General features: G+C 42.0%; 1 long non-coding RNA gene across 2 annotated transcripts in view; it reads left to right on the top strand.

Moving 5' to 3' along the window:
* Positions 1 to 23,584, top strand: part of LOC307111554 — a 33,753-nt gene extending 10,169 nt beyond the window's left edge. For both annotated transcript variants that reach the window (XR_013814604.1, XR_013814605.1), the window contains exons 2-4: positions 12,555 to 12,697; positions 20,212 to 20,446; positions 22,173 to 23,584. This is a non-coding gene — a long non-coding RNA (uncharacterized lncRNA). The remainder of the gene's footprint in view (positions 1 to 12,554; positions 12,698 to 20,211; positions 20,447 to 22,172) is intronic.
* Positions 23,585 to 25,063: the final 1,479 nt, after the last annotated feature.

Below are 25,063 nucleotides of genomic sequence, written 5' to 3'. Positions count from 1 at the left end.
TTTCACAAAATGTGTACAGTTTTTAGAATCAAGATCTGCTGTATGTAAAAAGGTTAATTATATTATTACTTTTTAAAATATTTTTTTTATTGATTTCAGAGAGAAAGGGAGAGGGAGACAGAAAGATGGAAACATCAATGATGAGAGAGAATCACTGAGGATTGAGCCTGTAACCAGGGCACATGCCCTGATTGGGAATCGAACCCGTGACCTCCTGGTTCACTGGTTAACACTCAACCACTGAGCCATGCTGCCTGGGCTAATGATATCATTAAATGTGCTATTTCTGTATCCTGTACATCAGACCCCTGCATATGCAGAAACAACCAGAGCCTTAAAAAAATAACAAGATAGCTCCATGGATTGCTGACAATATTGTCACCATATTAATTTTCTTTCATATCTTTAGGTTTTAGTAAGCTTGTATATATTTATTTCTTTTGTGAGTTGCTCACTCAAGTTCTTTGCCCATTTCTATTAGGCCTCCTATTTCTATGCTTTTTTTGTGTGGTCTTTTTTTCCCTCCCTTCCTCCCTCCCTCCCTTCCTCCCTCCCTCCTCCCTCCCCCCCTCCCTCCCTCCCTCCCTCCCTCCCTCCCTCCCTCCCTCCCTCCCTCCCTCCCTCCCTCCCTCCCTCCCTCCCTCCCTTCCTTCCTTCCTTCCTTCCTTCCTTCCTTCCTTCCTTCCTTCCTTCCTTCTTTCCTTCCTTTTCCAGCCCAAAACTATGTGATACTCAAGATACTTTGGAACTGCTTTATCATGTAATTACACAAGACATTCTAACAGGGTAAAATAGCAGTTGTTACCCATTAAGAAGGCCATTTAACCAAAAGAAAGCCTTGATATTTTACTTTTCAATAGCAACAGGGCAGGACTTTCTAACAACTCAGAGTAGCTTGAAGATAAATTAGTTTATTTGTTGGAAACTTCTGAAGAAGTAATCAACTCAGTTGTCTTGTGAGGGCAATATTTCTTTCACTGTGTGAAACCTGCTATTGGAATGGGAATTTACAAACAAACAAGAGCAGGGGGAAGGCTAGAATGAGTCGTGTGGTAACCGATTGGCATTGGAGACATCAGTATGAACTCACATTTATCTTAATGCAGATACCGAAGGATAAATAGACAAATAATTGTAGATATATGTATACACATATATTCCTGAGCTCTGCCCTCTGAGAGGATCAAGAAACAAAGGCATGCCCTAGCCCAGTGGTCGGCAAACTGCGGCTCCCGAGCCACATGCGGCTCTTTGGCCTCTTGAGTGTGGCTCTTCCACAAAATACCATGTGCAGGCGCGCACATACAGTGCGATTGAAACTTCGTGGCCCATGCGCAGAAGTCGGTTTTCGGCTCTCAAAAGAAATTTCAATCGTTGTACTGTTGATATCTGGCTCTGTTGACCAATGAGTTTGCCGACCACTGCCCTGGCCTGTTTGGCTCAGTGGATAGTGTCCGCCTGTGGACTGAAGGGTCCGGGTTCGATTCCGTTCAGGGGCACATGCCCAGGTTGTGGGCTCAATCCCCAGTATGGGGCGTGCAGGAGGCAGCCGATCGGTGATTCTCTCTCATCATTGATGTTTCTGTCTCTCTCTCCCTCTCTCTTCCTCTCTGAAATCAATAAAATAAATAAATAAGTATATAAATACATACATACATACATACATACATAAAAGCAAAGGCACCTCAGTAGCCATAAGCACACCCAGTACCCGGATCTTGGTTTCTAATACCAAGAAAAAGAACCAGGGTTTCTTGGAGAAATGGCTAATTCTAGAACTGGTACAGGAAATAGCCTGAAGCATCTTGTAGTGCCAGAAGGTTTTAAGAAAAGCCTTAAAAAAACAAAAGCACCCACAATGATAGGGGTATGTCAAAGAGAGACATGGGAGACAACTGAAAGTACTCACAGTGGCCAAAGCAAAATAAATTGAGCAACAAAATCAGGTACTATTGGATTATAACCTAAAGTATAAAATAATTATCTATGAGTACACATGCTATAAATAAATTCTTAATAAACAAGTAAGTGGAGGAGAATAGACAAATATACAGAGTAATTCCAAATAACATATGTAATACCACCTTCCCAAGAAGGTGGGGCATAACTCCCCACTTCTTAAGTTTGAGCTGTGCATAGATAATTCCTTCCAAATTGCACAGCATGTAATGGGGAAAAAAAGTAACATTTCAACGGAGAAACCTAACAAAAACTACCTTATCCTGGACATCAAGTTCAATATCAACAGTGATGAGTCATGTTGATAGCAGGTGGTCTTGATATAATACGATGATGAGACTACCACTTTACCACTGTGGTCTTCCTCTCCCAAACCAGTAATACCAGTGTAATCATGAAAAATACATGAAACAAACTCAAATTGAGGGACATTTTACAAAATACATGGCCAGTACTCCTCAAACATGTCAAGGTTATAAAAAAAAAACACAAAGAAAGCCTGAGTAACCGTCATTGTCAAAAGGACACTAAGGAGAAATGGTGACTAAATGTAATATAGTATCCTGGAGCAGGAAAAGAATATTCAGTAAGAACTAATATTTGAATAAAGTGTTGACTTTGGCTAATATCAATATTGGTGCAGTAATTGTGAACAAACATACTATACTAATGTAAAATAATAATAGAGAAAGCTAGATGTAGGTATATCTTCATAATTTTTCTGTAAATCTAAAACTATTCTAAAAAAATAATGATCCACTCATTACTTTCTTTTCTTTAAAAAATTACTTGAATTTAGGTAGATTTGTTTTTATGCCTGTAATTTACTTTAAAATGCATCCAAAAAATTAAATGGAGCCCAGCTGGTGTGGCTCAGTGGTTGAGCATCAGCTCATGAACCAGGAGGTCATGGTTTGATTCTCAGTTAGGGCACATTCCTGCCTGGGTTTCGGGCTCCATCCCTGGTGGGGAGTGTGCAGGAGGCAGCCAATCATGATTCTCTCTCATCATTGATGTTTCTATCTCTCTCTCCCTCTCCCTTCATCTCTCTGAAATCAATAAAAATGTACTTTTTAAAAATTAAATGGATCAATGGAAGAATAGAGGGATGACTAAGTGGATACATATGTGATAAAGTGATTATAGTAAGTTATTTTTTAAATATTTTTTTAGTTATTGGTTGAGAGAGAGAGAGGGAAGGAGGGAGATAGGGAAGGAAGAAGGAGGGAGGGAGGGAGGGAGGGAGGGAGGGAAGGAAGGAAGGAGAGAGAGAGAGAGAAAGAAAGAGAGAGAGAAGAGACACTGATTTGTTGTTCCACTTATTTATGCATTTATTAGTTGATTCTTGTATGTGCCCTGACCAGGAGTCAAACCTGAAACCTTGGCATTTTGGGATGACACTCTAACTAACTGAGCTACCCAGCCAGGGCAGGAAATGGTTAATAGTAAAATCTAGGTAGTTATCAATTCCACTCCTAGGTATGTACCCAACAGAAACAAAAACATGACTTGTATGCAAATGTTAACAATAGCGTTATTCATAACAATCCCAAAATGTAAGCAATTTGAGTGTCCATCAAATTGCTGAATGGATAAACAAATGTGGTATACACAATGGAATACTACTAAACAGTAAAAAGAAACAAAGTCCTAATATGAGCTACAAATAGGTGAAACTCATGAACAAGCCAGACACAAATAACTGTATGATTCCATTTACATAAAATTTCTAGAAAAAGCACAACAATAGAGACAGAAAGCAAATCAAAGTTTAAGACAGAGGGTGGAAGCAAGAATTAGTTGCAAGTCAGCGTGAGGGAATTTTTGAGGGCAACAGAATTGTTCTGAAATTGGATTGTGGTTTGTGGTTATGGTTTCACAACTATGAGAGTTTTATAGTTTTAGCTCTTAAAATTTAAGCTTTTGATCCATTTTAACTTAATTTCGTATATGGTGTGAGGTAAAGTCCAATTTCTTTTCTTTTTTTGCCTGTGGATATCCTATTTTCCCAAAATACTTTGTTGAAGAGATTAACTTTTTCTCCTTTGAATGGCTTTGGCACCCTTGTAAAAAATCAATTGACCATAGATGTGAGGATTTATTTCCTGTTCTCAATTTTATTACATTAGACTATATGTCTATCCTTATGCCAATACCACTGTTTTGATGGCTGTAGCTTTGTAATAATTTTTGTGAGTCCAATTTTATTCTTATTTCTCAAAATTGTTTTGGCTATTTAGGGTCCTTTGAAATTCCAAATGAATTTTAGGATGCACTTTTCCATTTTTGAAAAGAAAAAACACACAAATGACCAAAAAATGACATTGAGATTTTGATAGGAATTATACTGAATCTGTATATCAGTTTTCCAACCCATGAACATGGGATGTTTTTCCATTTATTTAGTTCTTTAATATTTTTGATGATGTTTTGTAGTTTTCACTACAAAAATAGATTCACTATAAATCTTGTGCTTCCTTAGTTAACTTCATTTCTTTTTTTTTTTTTTAATCCTCACCCGAGGATATTTTTTCCATTGATTTTTAGAGAAAGTGAAAGGGAGAAGGAGAGACAGAAATACCAATGTGAGAGAGACACATCGATTGGTTGCTTCCTCATGCCCCTGACCAGGGTCCGGAGCCTGCAACTGACATATGTGCTCTTGACTGGAATCAAACCTGGGACCCTTCAGTCCGCAGGCCAACACTCTATCCACTGAGCCAAACCAGCTAGGGCAACTTCATTTCTAAATATTTTCTTTTTGAGGCTATTTTAAATGAAATTGTTTTCTTAATTTCCTTTTTGGATTATTCATTGCTAGTATATAGACATGTAACTGGATTTTATGTGTTGATTTTGCATCCTTCAATTTCACTGAGTTTGTTTATTAGATCTAACATTTGTGTGTGTGTGTGTATTTTTCAGTTTTTCTACAGATAAATTTATGCCATCGTTGTATAGATGTAAATTTACATCTTCCTTTTTTTGTGTGTGTGTGTGTTTTTTTTTAAAAATATATTTTATTGATTTTTTACAGAGAGGAAGAGAGAGGGATAGAGAGTTAGAAACATCGATCAGCTGCCTCTTGCACACCCCCTACTGGGGATGTGCCCGCAACCAAGGTACATGCCCTTGACCGGAATCGAACCTGGGACCCTTGAGTCCACGGGCCAACGCTCTATCCACTGAGCCAAACCGGTCTCGGCTACGTCTTCCTTTTAAATGTGGATGTCCTTTATTTCATTTTCTTGCCTAATTTCTCCAGCTAGAATTTCCAGTGCAACGTTGAAAACAGGCATCCTTTTCTTTCTCCTGATGTTAGGGAAAACACTTTTATTCTTTTACCATTCAGGATGATGTTAGCTGTGGCTTTTTGTATATGTCCTTTATCATGCTGATATTTTGTTGAGTGGTTTTCTCATGAAAGAATGTTGGATTTTGTCAAATAATTTTTCTGCATCAATTGAAATGGTCATGTGGGTTTCTCCTTCATTCTATTAATGTCATGTGTACATTTATTAATTTTCATATGTTGAATCAAGCTTTCATTTCTGAGATAAATCCCACTTGGTAATGGCTATAATCCTTTTTAATGAATTCAGATTGCTAGTATTGATCTGTAGTTTTCTATAGACTCTTTGTCTGGCTATGGTATCAGGGTAATAGTAAGAGATTTGAACAACACAGTTACAAGTTTGGCTTAAAAGATATACATGTATATGATATATATAGTATACGTATAGGCACATAGAATTTTTCTATCCACAAATAGAGAATACCTATTCTTTTGCTATACAAAGAACATTTATAAAAATTCACCATGTACAGAAAGATATCTATAAATTCACTAAATTCTCTTAATACAAAGTAACAAAATGAAAAAATAGCAATAAAATGATTTTTTTCAAAAATTCACTTGAACTCTGGCTGGTGTTGCTTAATGATTAGAGCGTTGGCCTGTGCACTGAAGGGTTTCAGGTTGGATTCCCAGTCAAGGGCACTTACCTGGGTTGCAAGTTCGATCCCCAGCCCTGATCGGGGCACATTCGGGAGGCAACCAGTTGATATGTCTCTCACATCAATGTTTCTCTCTCTCTGTCTTTCCCCCTCCCTTTTACTCTTTTTAAAAATTAACAGAAAAAAAGATCCTTATGTGAGGATTAACAAAATAAAATACATTTTATTTTCACAATTGAGCTATCAGCTGTTGAAGTGTGTATACTTTTTTTTGGGGGGCAGCCTTTATATATAATAAAAAGCAAGAAAAAAATAAGTGAATCGATGATTTGCCTTGTGGGAGTTAAGGATCTTTGTTTGCAAAAAAATAAAAACCAACTCAGACAAAACAAAACAAAACAACAAGAAATAAGTTTTTGGCTCAGCTCACAGCACTGAAAGAAAAAGATGAAAAATCAGGTCCAAAATGGTTAGGAACTCTAGGTGGCTCTGGGGTTGGTTGCTTGCTGAATCAGGTAACAGAAAGCAGAGATTCATATATTAGATGAATCAGCTACTAAATGAATCAGCTCCTAGATGAATCAGCTCCTGGATGAATCAGCTACAGCTGTGTTCAGTCTTATAATTTTGGTTAAAATGTAGTTGCCATGGAGTGAGCCTAAAATTAGCTTAGGTCGGGTTTCATGTCTATTTTTTAATCTAGAAAAGTTCAGTTCGTCTTCATTGATGGTTTCACCAAAGAGTATCCAATAAGAAAAGGTTAGTTCCCCAAGAATAGTTGGGATAGTGTCATCAGCAGAAAGGGCCATGGATGTGGGGTAACAAACACAATAAAATGTCCATTACATACCTTTAGATTCTTGCTAGAATGTTCACTATAGCATTTATTGCAGTACCAAGCAGTTATGGGTGTGAGTGCTTTCTCCCTCTCCCTCTCTCTTCTCCTATTCCCTTCCTCCCCTCTCCCTCCCTCCATGGTGTGTGTGTGTGTGTGTGTGTGTGTGTGTGTGTGTGTGTTTTACATCCTAACACCTGGACATATGAATATGACCTTATTTGGCAAAAGGGTCTTTGTAGATATAAATGTAATTAAATGAGTGATCTTGAGATGAGATCAGCCTGGATTAGCCTCGTGTGCCCTAAATCTGATAACCTTACAAGGGTCAGAAGAGAAGACACAGACACAGAGAAAGCCATGGCCGTATGAGGTCAGAGATTAGAGTAATGCAGCCACAAGCCAAGGACTGCCTGGGGCCACCAGCAGCTAAGAGGCAGGAAGGATGCTCTCCTGAAGCCCTGCTCACACCTTGACTTTAGATTCTTGCCCACCATCACTGTGAGAGAATGAATGTCTGTTGTCTTAAGTCACCCAGTTGGTGGTGGTTTGTTACAGCAGCCCTAGGAAACGAATATGTATACACAAATAACAGTAATCTCTGTACAGAAGATAGATGGGTAGAGAAAATATGTTTCCCCCAAATTTCCATATTCTCCCACAATATGGTATATTGTTTTAAAATGTGCGTATAAAGAAGGCTAACAAATTTAATGCCAACAAAAAATGTTAAGCAAACAAAAATTAAGTGTGCCTCTATTCTCATGGGCAATTCCCGATGAGAATACTAGCCACTGTGACTCAGGAAACCCCTCCAGCCACGTTTCCAATTCGCTGCTCTGAATGCCTGAGCTTCTGTCTGATCTGACCTCCTTCAGCATCTGTTTCTCTCTCCCTCCCACCTTCTCCGTTAGCTTCCACGTCCAGGTTGGCTGGGTGGACTGGCTGGGGGGTCGTATCTCACTCCCCGACGCTGCGGCCTGGGTTCCCAGCACTCAGCATCCTGGATCCCCACTCGTCAGAGGGGCTATTACCACCTTTCAAGTGCTCAGAGCACAAGTGGAAAAATGACGATTAAAACCCAACAGTGACAGGCCCATACCACTTGGTGCATTCCAATGTGGTGACTGTTAAAGGCTGAGGTGGGGATTAAAGTTGTTACCTTTGTTGGTGGTTGGGGATGGGCGTGGGGGATGGTCTGGCGGTGAAAACGCAAGGCACCTTATTTTGGAACCGGGAAGTGGGAGGTGGTGCTCTTGGTATTCTCCGTGTTCTGGCTGCCCAGTATCCCCAGGCCACCCCACAGAGCTCCGCCACCTAACCCGGCGGATCCTGGGGAGACGGTAGCTCTTTTTGGGAGTCCCAGCCAGGTGGAGGATCACTTGCACAGCACCATCATCCCAAACCGGATTTACCCCGGGCTGTCAAACCACCACCAGGTGGTGCCCAAGAGCAGCCGAGACCTGGTGGATCCAAATCCCGCAGCCTCAGCATAGACATGTCGGGAAAGTTCCAGTATCAGATGCTGTGTGGGTCTCTCTGCTCTCTGCTTTCCACCCCCCAGGGTGAAACTCCCCGGAAGCGGGTATGGACCCCCCACATTCCCACCCGTCAGTGAAATCGCGAAGTGGAGAACAGGGAAGTAGCCAGGCTCGCAGAAGTCAGCCCACGGCAGCCTATTGATATCAAGATTGTCAAAGGACCAGAGGACCCGAATATGCAAAGGTTTCACGAGGGTGACTGGGAGAGGACTGGCAGAGTGGAAGTGACCTTGAGATCTGGGCCAGTTGTGTTTGTACCAAAACCTGCAAGAGTGGGGAAAAGACCGCATAATCTGTGCTGGGTGACAGGCCTGGGAGGGAAGATGTACATTTCAAGGGATGCCCCAAGGGCAGGTGGTGACCACAGAACATTTAGAGGACCCTCCCTTAAGCTACAGAAGTTCCCCCTGACTTAGATGCAACCTCCTGGGAGAAGGTGGGAAAGGGGAACCATAATTGCCTGGGAAAATCCTGAAAATCCAGAAATTGCTGAGTTTACATGGAATTCGCTAATATTTGTGTATAGTTGATGGGTTTTATTTTTAATAGTCATTAGGAGTAATGGATACTCAAAGTAGAGGAAAAAATTTGTAACAGAAACAATTATATTTTGTTTTACCAAACCTGGCTCTGCGGCCTGTGAAATGCTTGTCAGCTACAAATATTCATAAAAATTGATTGCATGTGAGAAACCTTAATAACTTCCAAAAAGCAGAAATTGTATAGGCTATATTTAATAGCCACACTGTAACCAATAAATATATGAACACAAAAGAAAGCATTGCCACTTGGAAGTCATAAAAAGAGAGGGGGGGGGGGGATAATTCTAAACAGCACTAGAGTCACAGAGAAATCAAGATTTCTTGATTCTTTAAAGAATAACTAAGACTGGTGAATATAATAGAATCAGGGACATAGAAAGGGAGTGGACTGACAATTCTCAGGGGGAAGGGGGTCTGAAGGGTGTGGGAAGAGATTGGACAAAAGTCTTACACCTATGGATGAAGACAGTGGCGGGGGATAAGGGCATGGGGTGGGGTGGGGAATCAGGTGGAGGGGAGCTATGCGGGGGGGGGGGGGGGAGAGGAACACCTGTAATAATCTGAACAATAAAGATTTATTAAAAAAGAAAAAGAAAAAGAATAACTAAGAAAACACAACATATAAAGTCTAAGATATATGGACTAAGCTGTGTTTTCACAAATAAAATCATAGCTTTTAAATGCTTTTGTTACCTGAGAGAAAGAGAGAATTGCTCAACTGAATATTTTAGAATTTTAGGAAAACAAAAGGTCCTTATAAAGGAGTAAAGAGCCCAGCTGGCAAATAACTATGGAAATAAATTAATTAGAAAAAAAAAGATAACAGAGTTAGTTATTTTTTTTGAAACTAGAAATTACACTAAGAGAAAATGAAAAATATGCACTTCTTAGCTTGTCCTTCAGAAAGCACTTCGTCATCTGTCCCTGCTGAGGGCTCTTTGCTCCCTCCAATTTGGCCACTGTGCCCCTCTAAGGAAAGTCACAAGACACCTTTCCTCGTAGATTAGAGCTTACTCCCACAACATCTAAAGTAACCTTTAAAATCCTGAAGTTCCCACACTACATAGCCCAGATGAGATAGGGAACAGTCCTTAAAGATGACTGCAGGATAATGTGAGTTACTATGACCAATCGGGAAGAACTTGTCCATGTGCGCACGCTTTAAGTGTGGGTAGGTGTTTTTTTTTTTTCAGTCCTAGAATTATTCTGAACTGTTGAATCAGATAGTCTCTAAGCATCCAATCCCAACACACAAGTACATTTTTTTAATGAATCTTTATTGTTCAGATTACAATTGTTTCTCCTTTTCCCCCCCATATCTCCCCACCACCCAGTTCCCACCCCCTCTCTGTCTTTACCTCCCCCCCGCTGTCCTTATCCATAGGTGTATGATTTTTGTCCAGTCTCTTCCCGTACTCCCCAAACAGACACCCCTTTCCCCCTGAGAATTATCAATCCACTCCCATTCTATGCCTCTGATTCTATTAAGTTCACCAGTTTATTCTGTTCCTCAGATTTTTAATTCACTTGACTTTTAGATTCACTTGTTGATAGATATGTATTTGTTGTTCATAATTTTTATCTTTCTTCTTCTTTTTCCTCTTTTTAAAGAATACCTTTCAGCATTTCATATAATACTGGTTTGGTGGTGATGAACTCCTTTAGCTTTTTCTTATCTGTGAAGCTCTTTATCTGCCCTTCAATTCTGAATGATAACTTTGCTGGGTAGAGTAGTCTTGGTTGTAGGTTCCTGCTATTCATCACTTTGAATATTTCTTGCCACTCCCGTCTGGCCTGCATGGTTTCTGTTGAGAAATTAGCTGATAATCGTATGGGTGCTCCCTTGTAGGTAACTAACTGTTTTTCTCTTGCTGCTTGTAAGATTCTCTCTTTGTCTTTTGCCCTTGGCATTTTAATTATGATGTGTCTTGGTGTGGTCCTCTTTGGATTCCTTTTGTTTGGGGTTCTGTGTGCTTCCTGGACTTGTAAGTCTATTTCTTTCATCAGGTGGGGGAAGTTTTCATTCATTATTTCTTCAAATAGGTTTTCAGCATCTTGCTCTCTCTCTTCTTCTGGTACCCCCATAATTCTGATGTTGGTTTGCTTGAAGTTGTCCCAGAGGCTTCTTACACTATCTTCAACTTTCTGAATTCTCTTCTCTTCTTGCTTCTCTGGAAGGAGTGTCCTTGGCCTCTTTGTATTCCAAATCTTTGAGTTGATTCTTGCGATCCTCTAGTCTGCTGTTGGGTCTCTGTATAATATTTTTTATCTCAGTCAGTGTATGTTTAATTTCTAGTTGTTTTTTTTTTCATATCCTCGAGGGTTTCATTGAATTTATCGGCCTTTTCCATGAAATTCTTGAAAAACCTTATAACCGTGGTTTTGAACTCTATGTCCAGTCGCTTGTTCTCCTCCATTTCTTTGGTTTGTGATCTGTTTCCTTGCCTCCTCATTTTTGCTGCTTCCCTGAGTTGGTAGGGTAGCTTTGTGTACTAGATGTCCTATTGGTTCAATGGGTCAGCCTCCCAGTTACTTGAGGTGGACACTCTTGGTGTGCCCTTGTGTACTGTGTGTCCCCCAGCAGGAGCTACAGCAAGAACTAGTTTTCTCCTCCTTTGCTTGAGTGGTTTTGGAGCAGTCTGACTGGAGCTGCAGTTTATTTGGTTAAGCTGCCACAGAATAGGCCATTTATATGCAAAAGCCACTGTGTGGAGCCTGGGCGGGTTTGTAGAATGTGCAGGGTGGGGCCTCAGGGCTGGGCTTGGTCTCAGGGCGTCACTAGGCTAGGGTGTGGCAAACGGCGATGGCTGCCTTGAGCCCTCTCTGCCTTTCTGTGTTTCCAAGTCCCAGCGTCACGCACTCCAGCACAGTAAAACACTGATTGCTGGGCACACCTCTGCAAAAAAGTCACTCTCACTTTCTGACCCGATGGCCGAGAGTCCAGCTTCTCCCCGTAGGTGTCTGGGTCCCCCACGTGTCCCCAGAAACTGGATTTCAGAGTGATCGGGAGCTTGTCTCCCTGTGGGTTGAAGAAAAGCTGCGCACCCAGTCGCCCGCCGCCAGCCCGATTCGCGCGCCTCTGTACCTCAGCTTTTCAGCGTTTGTGCTCCTTTCTCTCCTTAGTTGTAAATCTACCACTCAGCCAGCTTTCCCGTGGTTCTGGATGGTAGACGTTTTGTCTTTTAGTTGTATTTTTGAAATTGTTGTGTGAGGCAGCAGATTAGTTGTTTAACTTTGCCGCCATCTTGGTTCCTCTCCCAAGTACATTTTTTATGTGTAACACAATCAGGGATGAACATGCATTATAAACCAAGGATTTTGATTCACTCAAATTGTGCACCCAAATTTTTTTAAAAAGAAGAAAACAACTCCTGTTTTCCTTGTCCACCTTTATCATTCATCTGGAATAACTGAGCACCATATACCAGGGACTCAGTGCTGAACAATCATTATCAACACAGTTAACCTCTCATTGTGTGGAGGTGCGTACCATTATTATTTGCATGTGAGAGCTAGGGCTCACAGAGGGGTTAAAATGACTTGCCCTGTATCACACAGCTAGCCCAATGCTGAGCCAAATGAGGTGTGTATGGCTCACAAGATACTGGTCTTATTATGCTATGAAAAGTATAACTATTTTATAATGAAAGTACTTTTTTTCCATTATTGTATGCATATAAAAATTAACATGTATGCCTGCCTCGTTCTTTTTGGCCCTAGATTTGACCTGAATCAGGAGCCCCAGCTTCACCAGTCTGGAACACTGTGTTGTGGTATGCCCGCCATAAGGTGGCAGCAGAATCTGAAGCTTTTTCGCTGACATGAAGTCCACACCCCTTCGTGCTCCACAAGGACCTGCCCAGGTAGAGTGGGGGTGATCTGCCTCACAGCTGGAGACCCCCACTGTGAAGGTTGGGAGCCACCACTGCGGCAGCCCCTCCTACCACTATCATCTCCCCATAGCCAGTTGTACCAATCCCTCACAAGCCTCGGGGGGTTTTTCCCCTTCTGTATTTGGCAGTTGAGGGAAATGACTCCAAAGTCTTACATTCATCTAACAGACCCCCTAGTAGGTCTGAGCAACGAAGGAGAATAGGAGTCAAGAAATGGGGTTGTGCCTGGCAGGCATGGCTCAGTGGTTGAGCATCAACCTATGAACCAGGAGGTCACGGTTCGATTCCCAGTCAGGGCACATGCCCGGGTTTTGGGCTCGATTCCCAGTGTGGGGCATGCAGGAGGCAGCTGATCAATGATTCTCTCTCATCATTGGTGTTTCTAGCTCTCTTTCTCCCTTCCTCTCTGAAATCAATAAATACATATTTTAAAAAAAAAGAAATGGGGTTGCAGTGGAGGGAGGAGTACCCCAGGGTAAGGAGCCTGCCTGAGGGGCAGCTGAGGTGGCTGGAACTTGGGCAGTGAGGAAGGAGTGGTGCAAAGTAAGGTGAGGGATCTGTAGGGTTAAAATTCTTGGTCTTTATCATGATAGCAATGGAGAGCAATTCAAGGGTTTAAAACAGATTAGTGGTATAATCTGATTTGTGTTTTAAGAGATAATCTGTCTGTAAAATGATTTGGAGTGTAAGGTTAAGCATGTTATGGCCTAAGTGAGAGATGTGGGTGGCATGAGGGTGGTGGCAGTGGAGATGGAGAGAAGACCTGAGTAGAATCTGGGGGAGAGGAATGAAAGATGGGTTTCTAATACAAGGATAAGTTAATTTTCCTGTGAAACATACTCACCCTTCCATACACACTCACACCAACATTTACACTTTTCCTCCACCTTCCCCATTCACTTGGTGCTTTGCTAGTTGCATAAATGCATGGATACCAAAAGATACCACATCCCTGTTCTTCCTCTTCCACTCCTTGGGGGAAAAGTTTTCTCTGCCAATCATCTCAGAGGAGAACCCTGGAACTGGTGGTTTTGGGTAAGAAGATAAACATACAGCATTCCCCCCTTATTTATGATTTTGCTTTCCGTGGTTTCCCATGGTCAAAAGTAGTCAAAATATTAAGTGGAAAATTACAGGAATAAACAATTCTTGAGTTTTAAATTGTGCATTGTTCTGAGTAGCGTGATGAAATATCTCGCTGTCCTGCTCCATCCCTCCTGGGATGTGAATCATCCCTTTGTCCTGTGTATCCACACTGTACGTATAGTACTGAAGGGGTTCAGAACAGGCCTCCCCAGATGTGCCATTTGCCATGTGAATTAGTTTGAGCTGAATGCAATTGAGACCCCGAAGGTTCACTAGAAACTTGCCCATAGTAAGAGTTACCACCAAAATTAACATTTTATGACCTATCCATAGGGCAGGGCAAACTTCTAATTACTGAATATCTGCTCTTTTTACCCTGTGACTGGTCTTTCTCCTTTCTGAAGCCCCAGGCTCTATACCTTATCCTTGGCTGAGAATATCATATAGATACTATTTTATCTTTCTGACTCTGATTCTCTCATAATGTGGGTTTTTCATATGTACATATGTAATTAAATATGGTTGTATTCTCTTGTGTTAATCTGCCTCAGGTCTATTTGAGTATTAGACCAGCCAAAAGAACCTAGAAGAGCAGAGAAAAGTTTTCTTCCTCCCTCACAGTAAAATAAGATATTTTGAGAGAGAGTGAGAGAGAGAAAGAGAGAGAACACATTCATATAACCTTTATTATAATATATTGTTATAATTATTTCATTTTATTAGTTACTATTGTTAATATGCCTAATTTATAAATTAAATTTTATCGTAAGTATGTATGCATAGGAAAAAACCTAGTATATATACACTGAGTGGCCAGATTATTATGATCTCTGAATGCATAATAATCTGGCCACTCAGTGTATATCCTATATAATAAAAGGCTAATATGCAAATTGTTCCCTTGACCAGGAGTTCAACCAGCAGGCAGGCCAGCCAACCGCCCATGTCCCCTCCCCCTGGCCAGGCTGGCCGGATCCCACCCATGCACGAATTCATGCACCAGGCCTCTAATATATATATATATATATATACTGAGTGGCCAGATTATTATGCATTCAGAGATCATAATAATCTGGCCACTCAGTGTAGAGTTTGGTACTATCCACAGTTTCAGGCATCCCCTGGGAGTCTTGGAACGTATCCTCCATGGATAAGGGGGGACTCCTGTACAATAGATGATGTGAGATTTCAAGGTGTGGGTCTAGCTCAACAAATCTATGACTTTATCTAGCCAGGCTGTCTGTGAGAACCATGGAGAAAAGCTGGCCATCTGTTCCCCTATAGAGCAGCTCTCTGAGTCCTGGTCCCTGGAGAAACACACTGGAGTTCCATGGCTACAGTGGTCATGTGACAGATGTAAGCCCCCACCTCCAAGTCCCTGGGTCCCAGTGCACCACAGTTGGAGGGAGGTTTGGGAGCAAGACCCCTGGGCTTTCATGCAGAGCCTCTTAATTGTCTTGGGGGGCAGACACAACTGAGGTACAGTGTTTTTTAATTATACAAATTGGATTTGGAGACACTGCTTATTTATTTATTTATTTACTTACTTACTTACTTACTTACTTACTTATTTATTTATCGTTATCCTCACCAGAATATATTTTTCCATTTATTTTTAGAAAGAGTGGAAGGGAGGGGGACAGATAGAGAGAAACATCAATGCAAGAGAGACACATCTATTAGTTGTCTCCCACATGCGCCCCGACCAGGGCCGGGGATCGAGCCTGCAACCCAGGTATGTGCCCTTGACCGGAATCAAACCTGGGTCCCGTCAGTCTGAGGCTAACGTTCTATCCACTGAGCCAAACCGGCTAGGGAGAGTGCAATGTTTTCTGACTTTAGCCCTCCACAAAGGGATGGTCCAGCCCAGCCCAAGGGAAGAGGCCAACAGGCTAAAGGGGAGAAGGAGAGGAAGACTAGTGGTAGCCTCCAGGCAACAGAATAAAAAAACAACAGGATGGGAGTGTATCAAAAGGACACAGGAACCAACCTGAAGGAGCTCCCAGTGGTCAAAGCTGAGACAATTTGAGCAATAAAATAATGAGTATTGGATTACTACCCGAAACTTAAAATAAATGTACATGTGTCCATAGTGACCAAAATATATGTTTGAATAAATGAGTAAATGGGTGGTAGGGTGGAGGATTGTGGGGGGAGGGGTGGTCTTCCTTTCCCAAGAGTTTCATTGAACATATGTAGATATTTCCTCTTCTAGAAGGCGGAGCTTAGCCTCCCCCCCCCCCCCCCCTCCACACATGAAAGTGGACTTGACTTAGTGTCTGGATTCCAAAGAGTTTGGAAAGGGAAAAATAGTACCATTTCCATGCAGAAACCTGGCAAACACTGCCTTAACCATGTGATCTGGGTGAACATCGCCAGTGATGCTCAGTGGATTTATGTGCCCCCTGCTGTGATGCAATGAGAAGCCATTTCACCTCTGCGGTATTCTTTTCTAGAAATTCATAACTCCAGTCCGGTCATGAGAAGAACATCCGCCAAAGTCAGATTGAGTGAGATCTAATAAAACATCTGACCAATATTGTTCCTCAAAATCACCACGATCATGATAACGAGGGAAGCTTGAAAAACTGTCACAGATAGGAGGAGACTAAGAGATATGACAATATGACAGCCAAATGTAGTGTGGTATTCTAGATTGGATTTGAAGTAGATAAAGGACATGAATGGAAAAACCCAGTGAAATCTGAATAAAGTCTGGAGCTTAGTTAGTAGAAATGTCCAAGTAGGATATGCTATTTACACATGTGAGAACACTTGTAAATTCCTAGAAGTGCAATTGTTAGATTAAAAATATTGGCACTGCCCTGGCTGGTTTGGATCAGTGGATAGAGTGTCGGCCTGTGGACTGAAGGGTCACGTTTGATTTTGGTCAAGGGCACATGCCCGGGTTGCGGGTTCGTCGATCCCCGTTAGGGGGCGTTCAAGAGGCAGCCAATCAATCATTCTCCCTCATCATTGATGTTTCTATCTCTCACTCCCTCTCCCTTCCTCTCTAAAATCAACAAAAACATATTTTTTTAAAAAAAGAAATACTTTTATTAGCATGAAAAAAAAAAGAATAGTAAATGATACATATGAACAGCCAGATGAAGAGATATAAAGGGGTTGGTCAGAAGGGTTCTAACACAGGAGCTTCCATCCCAGTGGAGTTTGGGGTACACAACCCTTCTGGCACATAGATACATTTTAGTGTAGCTCTCCAAACCCCGCAGTTCAGGGTTATGGAGCCTTCATTACTAGGTATGATTGACTGAATCATTGGCCATTGATGATGGAACTCCACTTCTAGCACCTCTCCCCTCCCTTTAGGTTGGAGGGTGCAGCTGAAAGCTCCAACCCTCTACACATGGTAGGTCCCCTGATAACCAGCTCTCATCCTTAGCTTGCCTAGAGGCTTTCCAAAAGTCACCTTTTTAATACAAACTCAGGTGCAGTTGAAAGGGCTTGTTATTATAACAAGACATTTGTTTCACCTTTATGGCTCAGGAACTGAGGACAAGGGTCCAATAGTATAACAAAAAATGATCCCATTGTTCTAATCCCATAAGAAATTCCAAGGGTTCTGTGAACTGTGAACTAGGAACCACAGACAAAGACCAAAACATGTAATTATTATAGAGTACAATATTACAGGTTTATAATAGTATGCGGTGGGCAGAATAGTGGCGCCTAACGAGGTCCATGTCCTAATCCCTCTGTGACTATGTTACCTAACACGACAAAATGGACTTTGCAGATGCGATTAGGGATCTTGATATGGGAGAATCTTCTAGGTGGGCCCAATGTAAGGTGACTTGAAAAGGTCCTTGTAAACAAAAGGGGAATGCAGGAGCATCAGAGTCAGAGATGTAATGACAAAAGCAGAGGTTGGAGTGATCCGATTGGTGGCTTTGAATATGGAGGGGGCCCCAGGTGAGGAATGCAGTCAGCCTGCGGAAGCTGGAGAGGAAGGAAATAGATTCTTCCCTAGATCCTCCAGAAGGAATGCAGCACTGCTGACACGTCATTTTAGCCCAGTGAGACCCCTTTCAGGCTTCTGATATACAGAATTGTGAGATGATACATTTGTGTTGTTTCAAGCCACTAGGGTTGTGGCAATTAGTTACAGCAGTTATAGGAAACCAACATGTGGTAGTTGTGGTATAATTTTTATATATATAGGAAGAAGGTTCCATCACCTCTCCACAACCTAAACCTCAAAACACTTGCATCTATACCCTACCTCCTATTATAATGGGTGAATATCTTGCCCCATCAAAAGCCAGTGTTAACTGTTCACTCCCCAAAAGACCATCTGGAAAAAACCTGTTTGTCCAAGTTAAGCTTACTTTGTTAGACTCACTGCAATAAAAGAGAATACCATTTGGGAATCTTAGTAGGGAAATGAAGACAGGATATTTACAGTTTTAGGGCCCAGGTTGTGTGACCTTAAAGTGGGTCGTGGTGAGGAGAACTGGTGAGGATTGAACAGAGTATGTAACAGCTTTGGAGTGGTGGGCATGAAGGGGCCTTTAGTGAAGGGAAAGTCTTCAAGGAGACTTTAAAAACATTTTTTTATTATTGATTTAAGAGAGGAAGGGAGAGGGAGAGAGAGATAGAAACATCAATGATGAGAGAGAATCACTGATCGCCTGCTGCACGTCCCACACTGGGAATCGAGCCCGCAACCTGAGCATATTCCCTGACCGGGAATCGAACCGAGACCTTCTGGTTCATAGGTTGACGCTCAACTACTGAGCTACGCCAGCTGTACTTGAAGGATCTTGATGAACAAGTCATTTTAGTTGGTCCAGCCTTACCTCCCAAGAGCAAGTATTTCCTGGAGCAATCAGCTAAATTACTTTTACTTGATTTCAGGATTGTTTAATACAAGGACAAGAAAATATACCCAATCCCAGTATTGTTAAATATAGGAACAAGGCATTATGTTGGCATCAGTGCTCACCAAAAACTCCACTAGTGGTCTGGATCTCATTCCTTCTCTCTCTTTTTTAAAAATATGTTTTTATTGATTTCAGGGAGGAAGGGAGAGGGAGAGATAGTATACATCCATGATGAAAGAGAATCACTGATCGTCTGTCTCTTGCATGCCCCACACTGGGGATTGAGCCTGCAACCTGGGCATGGGCCCTGATCAGGAATTGAACTATGACCTCATGGTTCATAGGTTGACACTCAACCCCTGAGCCACACCAGCCGTGCTGGCTTATTTCTTCTCTTTTCTCGAGGTCTTTAGACTTATAACATCGCCTTTCTCTTTGGCGTTGTCAGTTCTCCCTCTCTACTAGATCATTCCCTTCTTGGGGGAGGCGGGGAGGGACATCTCCCCACAGACATTTTTGACATCTGCCCCATTTCTGTTTCCTTTTATTAAAAAACTCTTTACAGAGTTGCCTGTGGGTATGGTGTTGACCTCTTCACCTGCCATTCCAGATGCTCTCCCCCCTTTCTTCTCTATACTCCCACCACATCAGCCTTCTGGAACACTCTTAATGTGTTCTGTGTTAGGGCTTTGCACTATCTGTACCTTTTGCCTGAATTGCTTCTCCCTCATCAACCATCTTTACATGGCTGGCTTCTTATCTTTCAGAGCCCAGCTTCAATGTCACTTCCTCATTGAGACCTCTAACCATCAATCTAGAAATGACCTGTGCAGGCTTTATTGTGTCACTCCACTTAAGATATTTGTTTTAATTGTGGCAAAATATACATAACACAAACTTGACCATTTTAATCTGTAGCATTCAGTGGCATGAAGCACATTCACATTATTGTGCAAACATGGCCACCATCCAGCTCCAGAACTTTTTCATCTTCCCAAACCTAAACTTTGCATCTATTAAACCATAGCTCATCATTTCCCTTGTTCCCCCAACCCCTGCAACCATTGTTTAATTTCTGTCTCTATGAATTTGCCTAGTCTAGGTACCTCATATAAATAGGATCATGCAATTATTGTCTTTTGTGTCTAGCTTGTTTCAGTTAGCATAATGTATTCAAGCTTCAACCATGTTGTAGCATGTGTCAGAATTCCATTTTTAAGGCTGAATAATATTCATATATCCGTACACAATGTATATAGAAAAACAGATAAACAGATTAAACAAAGTATTCATCTGAGGCAGGAGAGTAAGAAGCTAGGAAAATTCCTTGGCAAATGGAATGGGGAAACTAAGACAGATAGCTGAATGAACTGGCTGAGCAATGTACAGCCAGACGCAGAAGGTCACGAGGGTGGAAAGCCCCCAGGGCCTAGCAGGGGGCAAAACTGGTGCCGGATCTGCCCCCAGGGTGGCCTTTCCTTCCTTAGCATATCCCTGGTCATGAGGTTTAGATCCGCTGACCTTTCCACCTTAGAAATAACATCGAGGCCTCAGTTATATTTCAGCTCCAGGCCCAGAAAAGCAGCAAAACCAGACTGGTGACACTACGACCAGCTGCAATGACTAACGACCCCCTGAAAGGACACACCTGGAAAAGCCGATGAATATTCGATTGAGGTCCTCCCCTGGGACCTCCCCTGAAATCCCTGTCTTGGAAAGCAGATAAAACCCCTCAAGTCAAAGAAGCCAGCATGGGCTCTCTCTGGAGCATGCTCATCCCTTATGTCAGGTGTGCATTTTTTTACTTTTTTTTCTCTTAAACTCTAAAGGTCCCCATGAGACTTGCAACCAGGGGAACAATGGGTAGCAGCAGCTTGTCCCAGGTTAACCCCTGAACCTGTCTCCAAGGCCCCTTTTTCTCTGACTTTCCAGCGAGCTGACAGCATCCCAGTGTGGCTCACTTCTTTCCTATAACATTTCTAGTGAGCCAAAGCAGCCCACCCAGGCTCTCTCCTGTTGCTTCTTATACCCTAGGTCTTTCCTTGTTTCACTGTCCCCAGCTTTTTTTTTTAAGGTTTTTTTGTTTTATATTTTTACTAGAGGCCTGGCGCATGAAATTTGTGCACGGGTAGGGTCCCTAGGCCTGGCCTACAATCAGGGCCGATCTTCCCCAGCTGCCAGCAGCCATCCCCGCCCCGCCCGCCCTGCTGCCAACACCAGTCACTCTCTGTGTGTGGGGTGACCAGTGGGGCAACCGGGGCCCTGCTCGCTCACACCTGCCTTGGCCTGCCACCACCCACATTTGCCGCCACCCACCCCCGGTTCCCTGTTCCCCATCGGGCGATCGGAGCCTGCTGGCTGGGGGGAGGAACCAAGAGGTTGTCCAGCAGGCCCCGATCAGGAGCCTGCAGGCTGGGGGCAGCTCCTGTGTTGAGCGTCTACCCCCTGGTGGTCATTGCTCATCATAGCAACTGGTCATTCTGCTGTTCAGTTGATTTGCATATTATGCTTTTATATATAGATTGATTTCGGAGAGGAGGGGAGAGGGAGAGAGAGATAGAAACATCAGTGATGAGAGAGAATCATTGACTGGCTGCCTCCTACATGCCCCCTACTGGGGGATTGAGCCTGCAACCCGGGCATATGGCCTGATTGGGAATCGAACCATGACCTCCTGGTTCATAGGTTGATGCTCAACTATTGATCCACACTGGCTGGGCCTAATTAATATTTTTATTTATTAAATTGATTGGGGTGACATTGGTGAACATGAATATATAGGTTTCAAGTGTGGGTTTCTGTGTTACAAGATCTGTATATTGCACCGTGTGTCCACCACCCAGTGTCAAATCTTCTCCTGTCACCTTGAGATGGCTTTCTTATAACTAGCAGAGACTGGAAAGTTTAAAACCCAAAACTTCAAGATTGAAGCCATTTCAAGTTTCCAGCCATTTTAAAGTGGAACAGACCTGTGGCAGTCAGATCCTGGAAAGGTTGACAAGTTGTCCTAATTTCCTATTGCTCATCTCCCTTTTCCAGTCTGACAGGATCACTGGGGAGATTTTTTTTTTTAATTCTCTGTCTTTCCTGATTTATATGGGTGTGTCAGAGATTCCAGGCAGTGTTTATATAGAGCAAAACACTGAATATAGCTTACAATCTTGGGGGACAGGTAAGTTACTATGAGAGACCTGGAAAGAGATTTTGGGGCAAAGAAAAGGACCCCTAAAATCATGATTACAGAATTTGTCTCAGGCAGGGGCATGTGCAAGGTCTGAGTTCCTTACTAAGCTCCATGGAAACAAGGGTGATGTCAGTGTGATTGTGGTCTCAGGGGCCTGGCAGGGCGGGAGGCTGACATCACCACCCAGGGGATAGTGAGCTCAGACTCTTGGGAGGTTTCCTCACAGCCCCCAGAGATGCTGGAGCAGCAAACATGACCAAGAGAGTCCCGGGGGCTCAGCTGCTTTCATCTGCTGTTCAATCATTGTTCTTTCACTCTTCTGCCAGCACAGAATCCTACCTCAGCACTGTGGGGAGAGACAGAAGAAAGCACTGATGCTCTGCACCCAGGAGACTTCAGGACTTCTGGGAAGCATATTCCTTCCCCTAAGAGAGCCAGCTGCTGGCACAGGCCCCTGCTCCCAAGGAGCTCATGGTGTAAGTGGAGAGAAAGACTTGAAAACGAATGAAAGCAATAAAAGAAAGTGTGTGAACTTTGAGGTTAGGCCTGGCTACGAACCTCAGACTGTCACTTAGCTATTAGCCATCTGATCATGGACATGTTATTTAACCACACTGGACCTCAGTTTTTTCATCAATGAAATGGAGACAACAATTTCTGTCTCACAGCAGGATGACTGTGAAGATTAAATGAGAGAAATCATATTAGGTTCCTGGAACCCAGCAGGCATTTAGTAAGTGGTAATTGTTATTATTGCTACTACTCAAGGCCACACAGTGTGATAGGGACAATGCAGAGTCATGTATTAATTATACAAGATAGAGATGTTGACAAAGGATCCATTGATTGCCTGTGTTAGGAAGGGAAGGCTTGCCTTCATGAAGGAAGGTCACATAAGCTGGATCTTGAAGAATGATTTCGCAAAGTAAGCAAGGAGGAGGAAGGAGGAAGGGTATTTATATGAAAGGAAGAGAATAGCATAACTAAAGACTAAAAAAAGGGACAAGCAGTTAAGTTCAGTTTATTTCAGCTTATGCTTTCTATTCTGAGTCCTTTGCTAAAGTGCTGGGGACCACAGGTGAATAATAGTATTAACATTAACACTTAAGTACTTTGAATCTATTAATTTAATTTAACCCTATGAGATAGTACTATTATTATATTCATAATATGGATAAAGAAACTGAGACATAGAGAAATAAAATAATTTGCCAATCACACAGCTAGGAATTGGTAGAGTCAAGATTTTAATCTATATTGTCTAACTCTAGAGTGTTCTAATTACTCTGCTGTAAGAGACTGAGCTATCCTGAGGGGAAGGCAGTGGTAAAATTGTGTGGTAAATCTTGGAACAGATGTGTACATAGGAGGCTGAGAGCTCAAGTGGAAGAATGAGATCATATAGCAAAGACTCCCCATGGGAGAGGGTGACTCTGGATTTAAGTCCTAAAAAAACGAGTGTATTGAGGCAAAAGCTGCCTGGATGGGAAAGGTCTGCAAGAGAAAGATGTCCTCTGCAGCATGAGGGAATGACTCAGCACAGGAAACTGGGGTTTCTGCCTTCTGCCTCTAACCCCAGAGCCCCCAACCCTGGCTTCTGCTCACACAGCTCCAGTCCACTCTGCTCTCCCTCTGCCAGAGCCCAAGGTCGATAACTATGGATCATTGGTTCAGAAATCTCCCCAAGGGTATGTTGTTAAAGAGTTCCAGAGCCAGGATCTGAACCAAGCAGGAGGCAGAACATTCAAACACACACAGGAGAAAACAGTGTAAAGAACAGGGTAGACATAAGTTGATAATCCATTCCTTGAAATTGGAATGATGCAGCTACAGTTGAGAAATGCTAAAAGCCACAAAAATAATTTGGAAGAGTCAAAGCTCCCCAAAGCTCCCCATAGTCCTGCTGACACATTGATTTCAGCCCAGTAAAATGGATTTTGGACATCCAGAACTGTGAGTGAATGAATTTGTTGGTTAAAGCCATCATTTTTGTGGTAATTTGTTGCAACAGCTCAAGGAAGCTAATAAAACCACCATACTTAAAAAAAAAAAAGTGTGTTGTTCTAGGTGGAATGAACAACATTAGCAAGAATGGAGACAAGTAAATTGGTTATAATAGTCCTGGTGTTAGGTGCAAGGACCCAAATTAAGTAGGGCAGGGATAGATGGGTTAAAGAGGAATGGCCTATTGGATAGAGGATATAAGGGAAAACAAGGAATCTAGAATAATTTTTGAGTTACTGTGAGCATCTAGTGCCATTAACTGAGATGGATTTGAGAAAGGAGAGAGTATAAAATCAATTTTGAACATAATGAGTTTAAGGCATCTGGGAGATATTTAAGAGCAGATATCCATTCAACAATAATAGTTGGAAACTTCATTATCTTACTTCAGTAATGGATAGAACAACTAGGAACAAGGGAATAGAAGACTTGAACAACAGCAAAATACACATTCCTCTTAAGTGCACAAGGAACACTTGAAATAGATACGATAGACCATATCTATACATTTAAAAGGATTGAAATAAAATAAAATACGTTTTCTGTACCACAATGGAATTAAATTAGAAATCAATAGAGAAAGTTGGGAATTCACAAGTATGTGTAATTAAACAACACAAGCTTAATAATCTGTGGGTCAAAAATCATAAGGAAAATTAGAAAATATTTCAAGATGAATAGAAATGAAAGCACAACTTGCCAAAACTTATGGGATGCACTAAAATAGCACTAAAAGAGGGAAATTTCTAGCTACAAATGCCTGTATTAGAAGTGAAGCAAATTCTCAAATAAATAACCTACACTTCCATCTTAAGAAACTAGAAAAAAAAATAAAGAGCAAACTAAACCTAAAATAGATGGAAGGGAGGAAATAATAAAGATTAGGGAAGAAATAAAGAAAAAAGATAATAGAGCCCAGCTAGTATGGCTCAGTGGTTGAGTGTTGACCCATGACGCAGGAAGTCTAGGTTTGATGCCCCCTCTGGGCATGTGCCCAGGTTGAAGGCTCCATCCCCAGTGTGGGGCATGTAGGAGGCAGCTGATCGATGATTCTCTCATCAGTGATGTTTCTAACTCTCTCTCCCTCTCCCTGAAACCAATAAAAAGTATTTAAAAAGATAATAGAAAAACAAGACAACCAACAAACCAAAAGTTGGCTCTTTGAAACATCAACAAAAATGGAAAATCTTTTAGTTAGACTGACCCAAAAAACAAAAC

Source organism: Cnephaeus nilssonii, assembly GCF_951640355.1.
Source record: "Cnephaeus nilssonii genome assembly, chromosome: 15".
Classification (NCBI taxonomy): domain Eukaryota; kingdom Metazoa; phylum Chordata; class Mammalia; order Chiroptera; family Vespertilionidae; genus Cnephaeus; species Cnephaeus nilssonii.
This window is presented reverse-complemented; position numbering and strand designations above follow the sequence as displayed.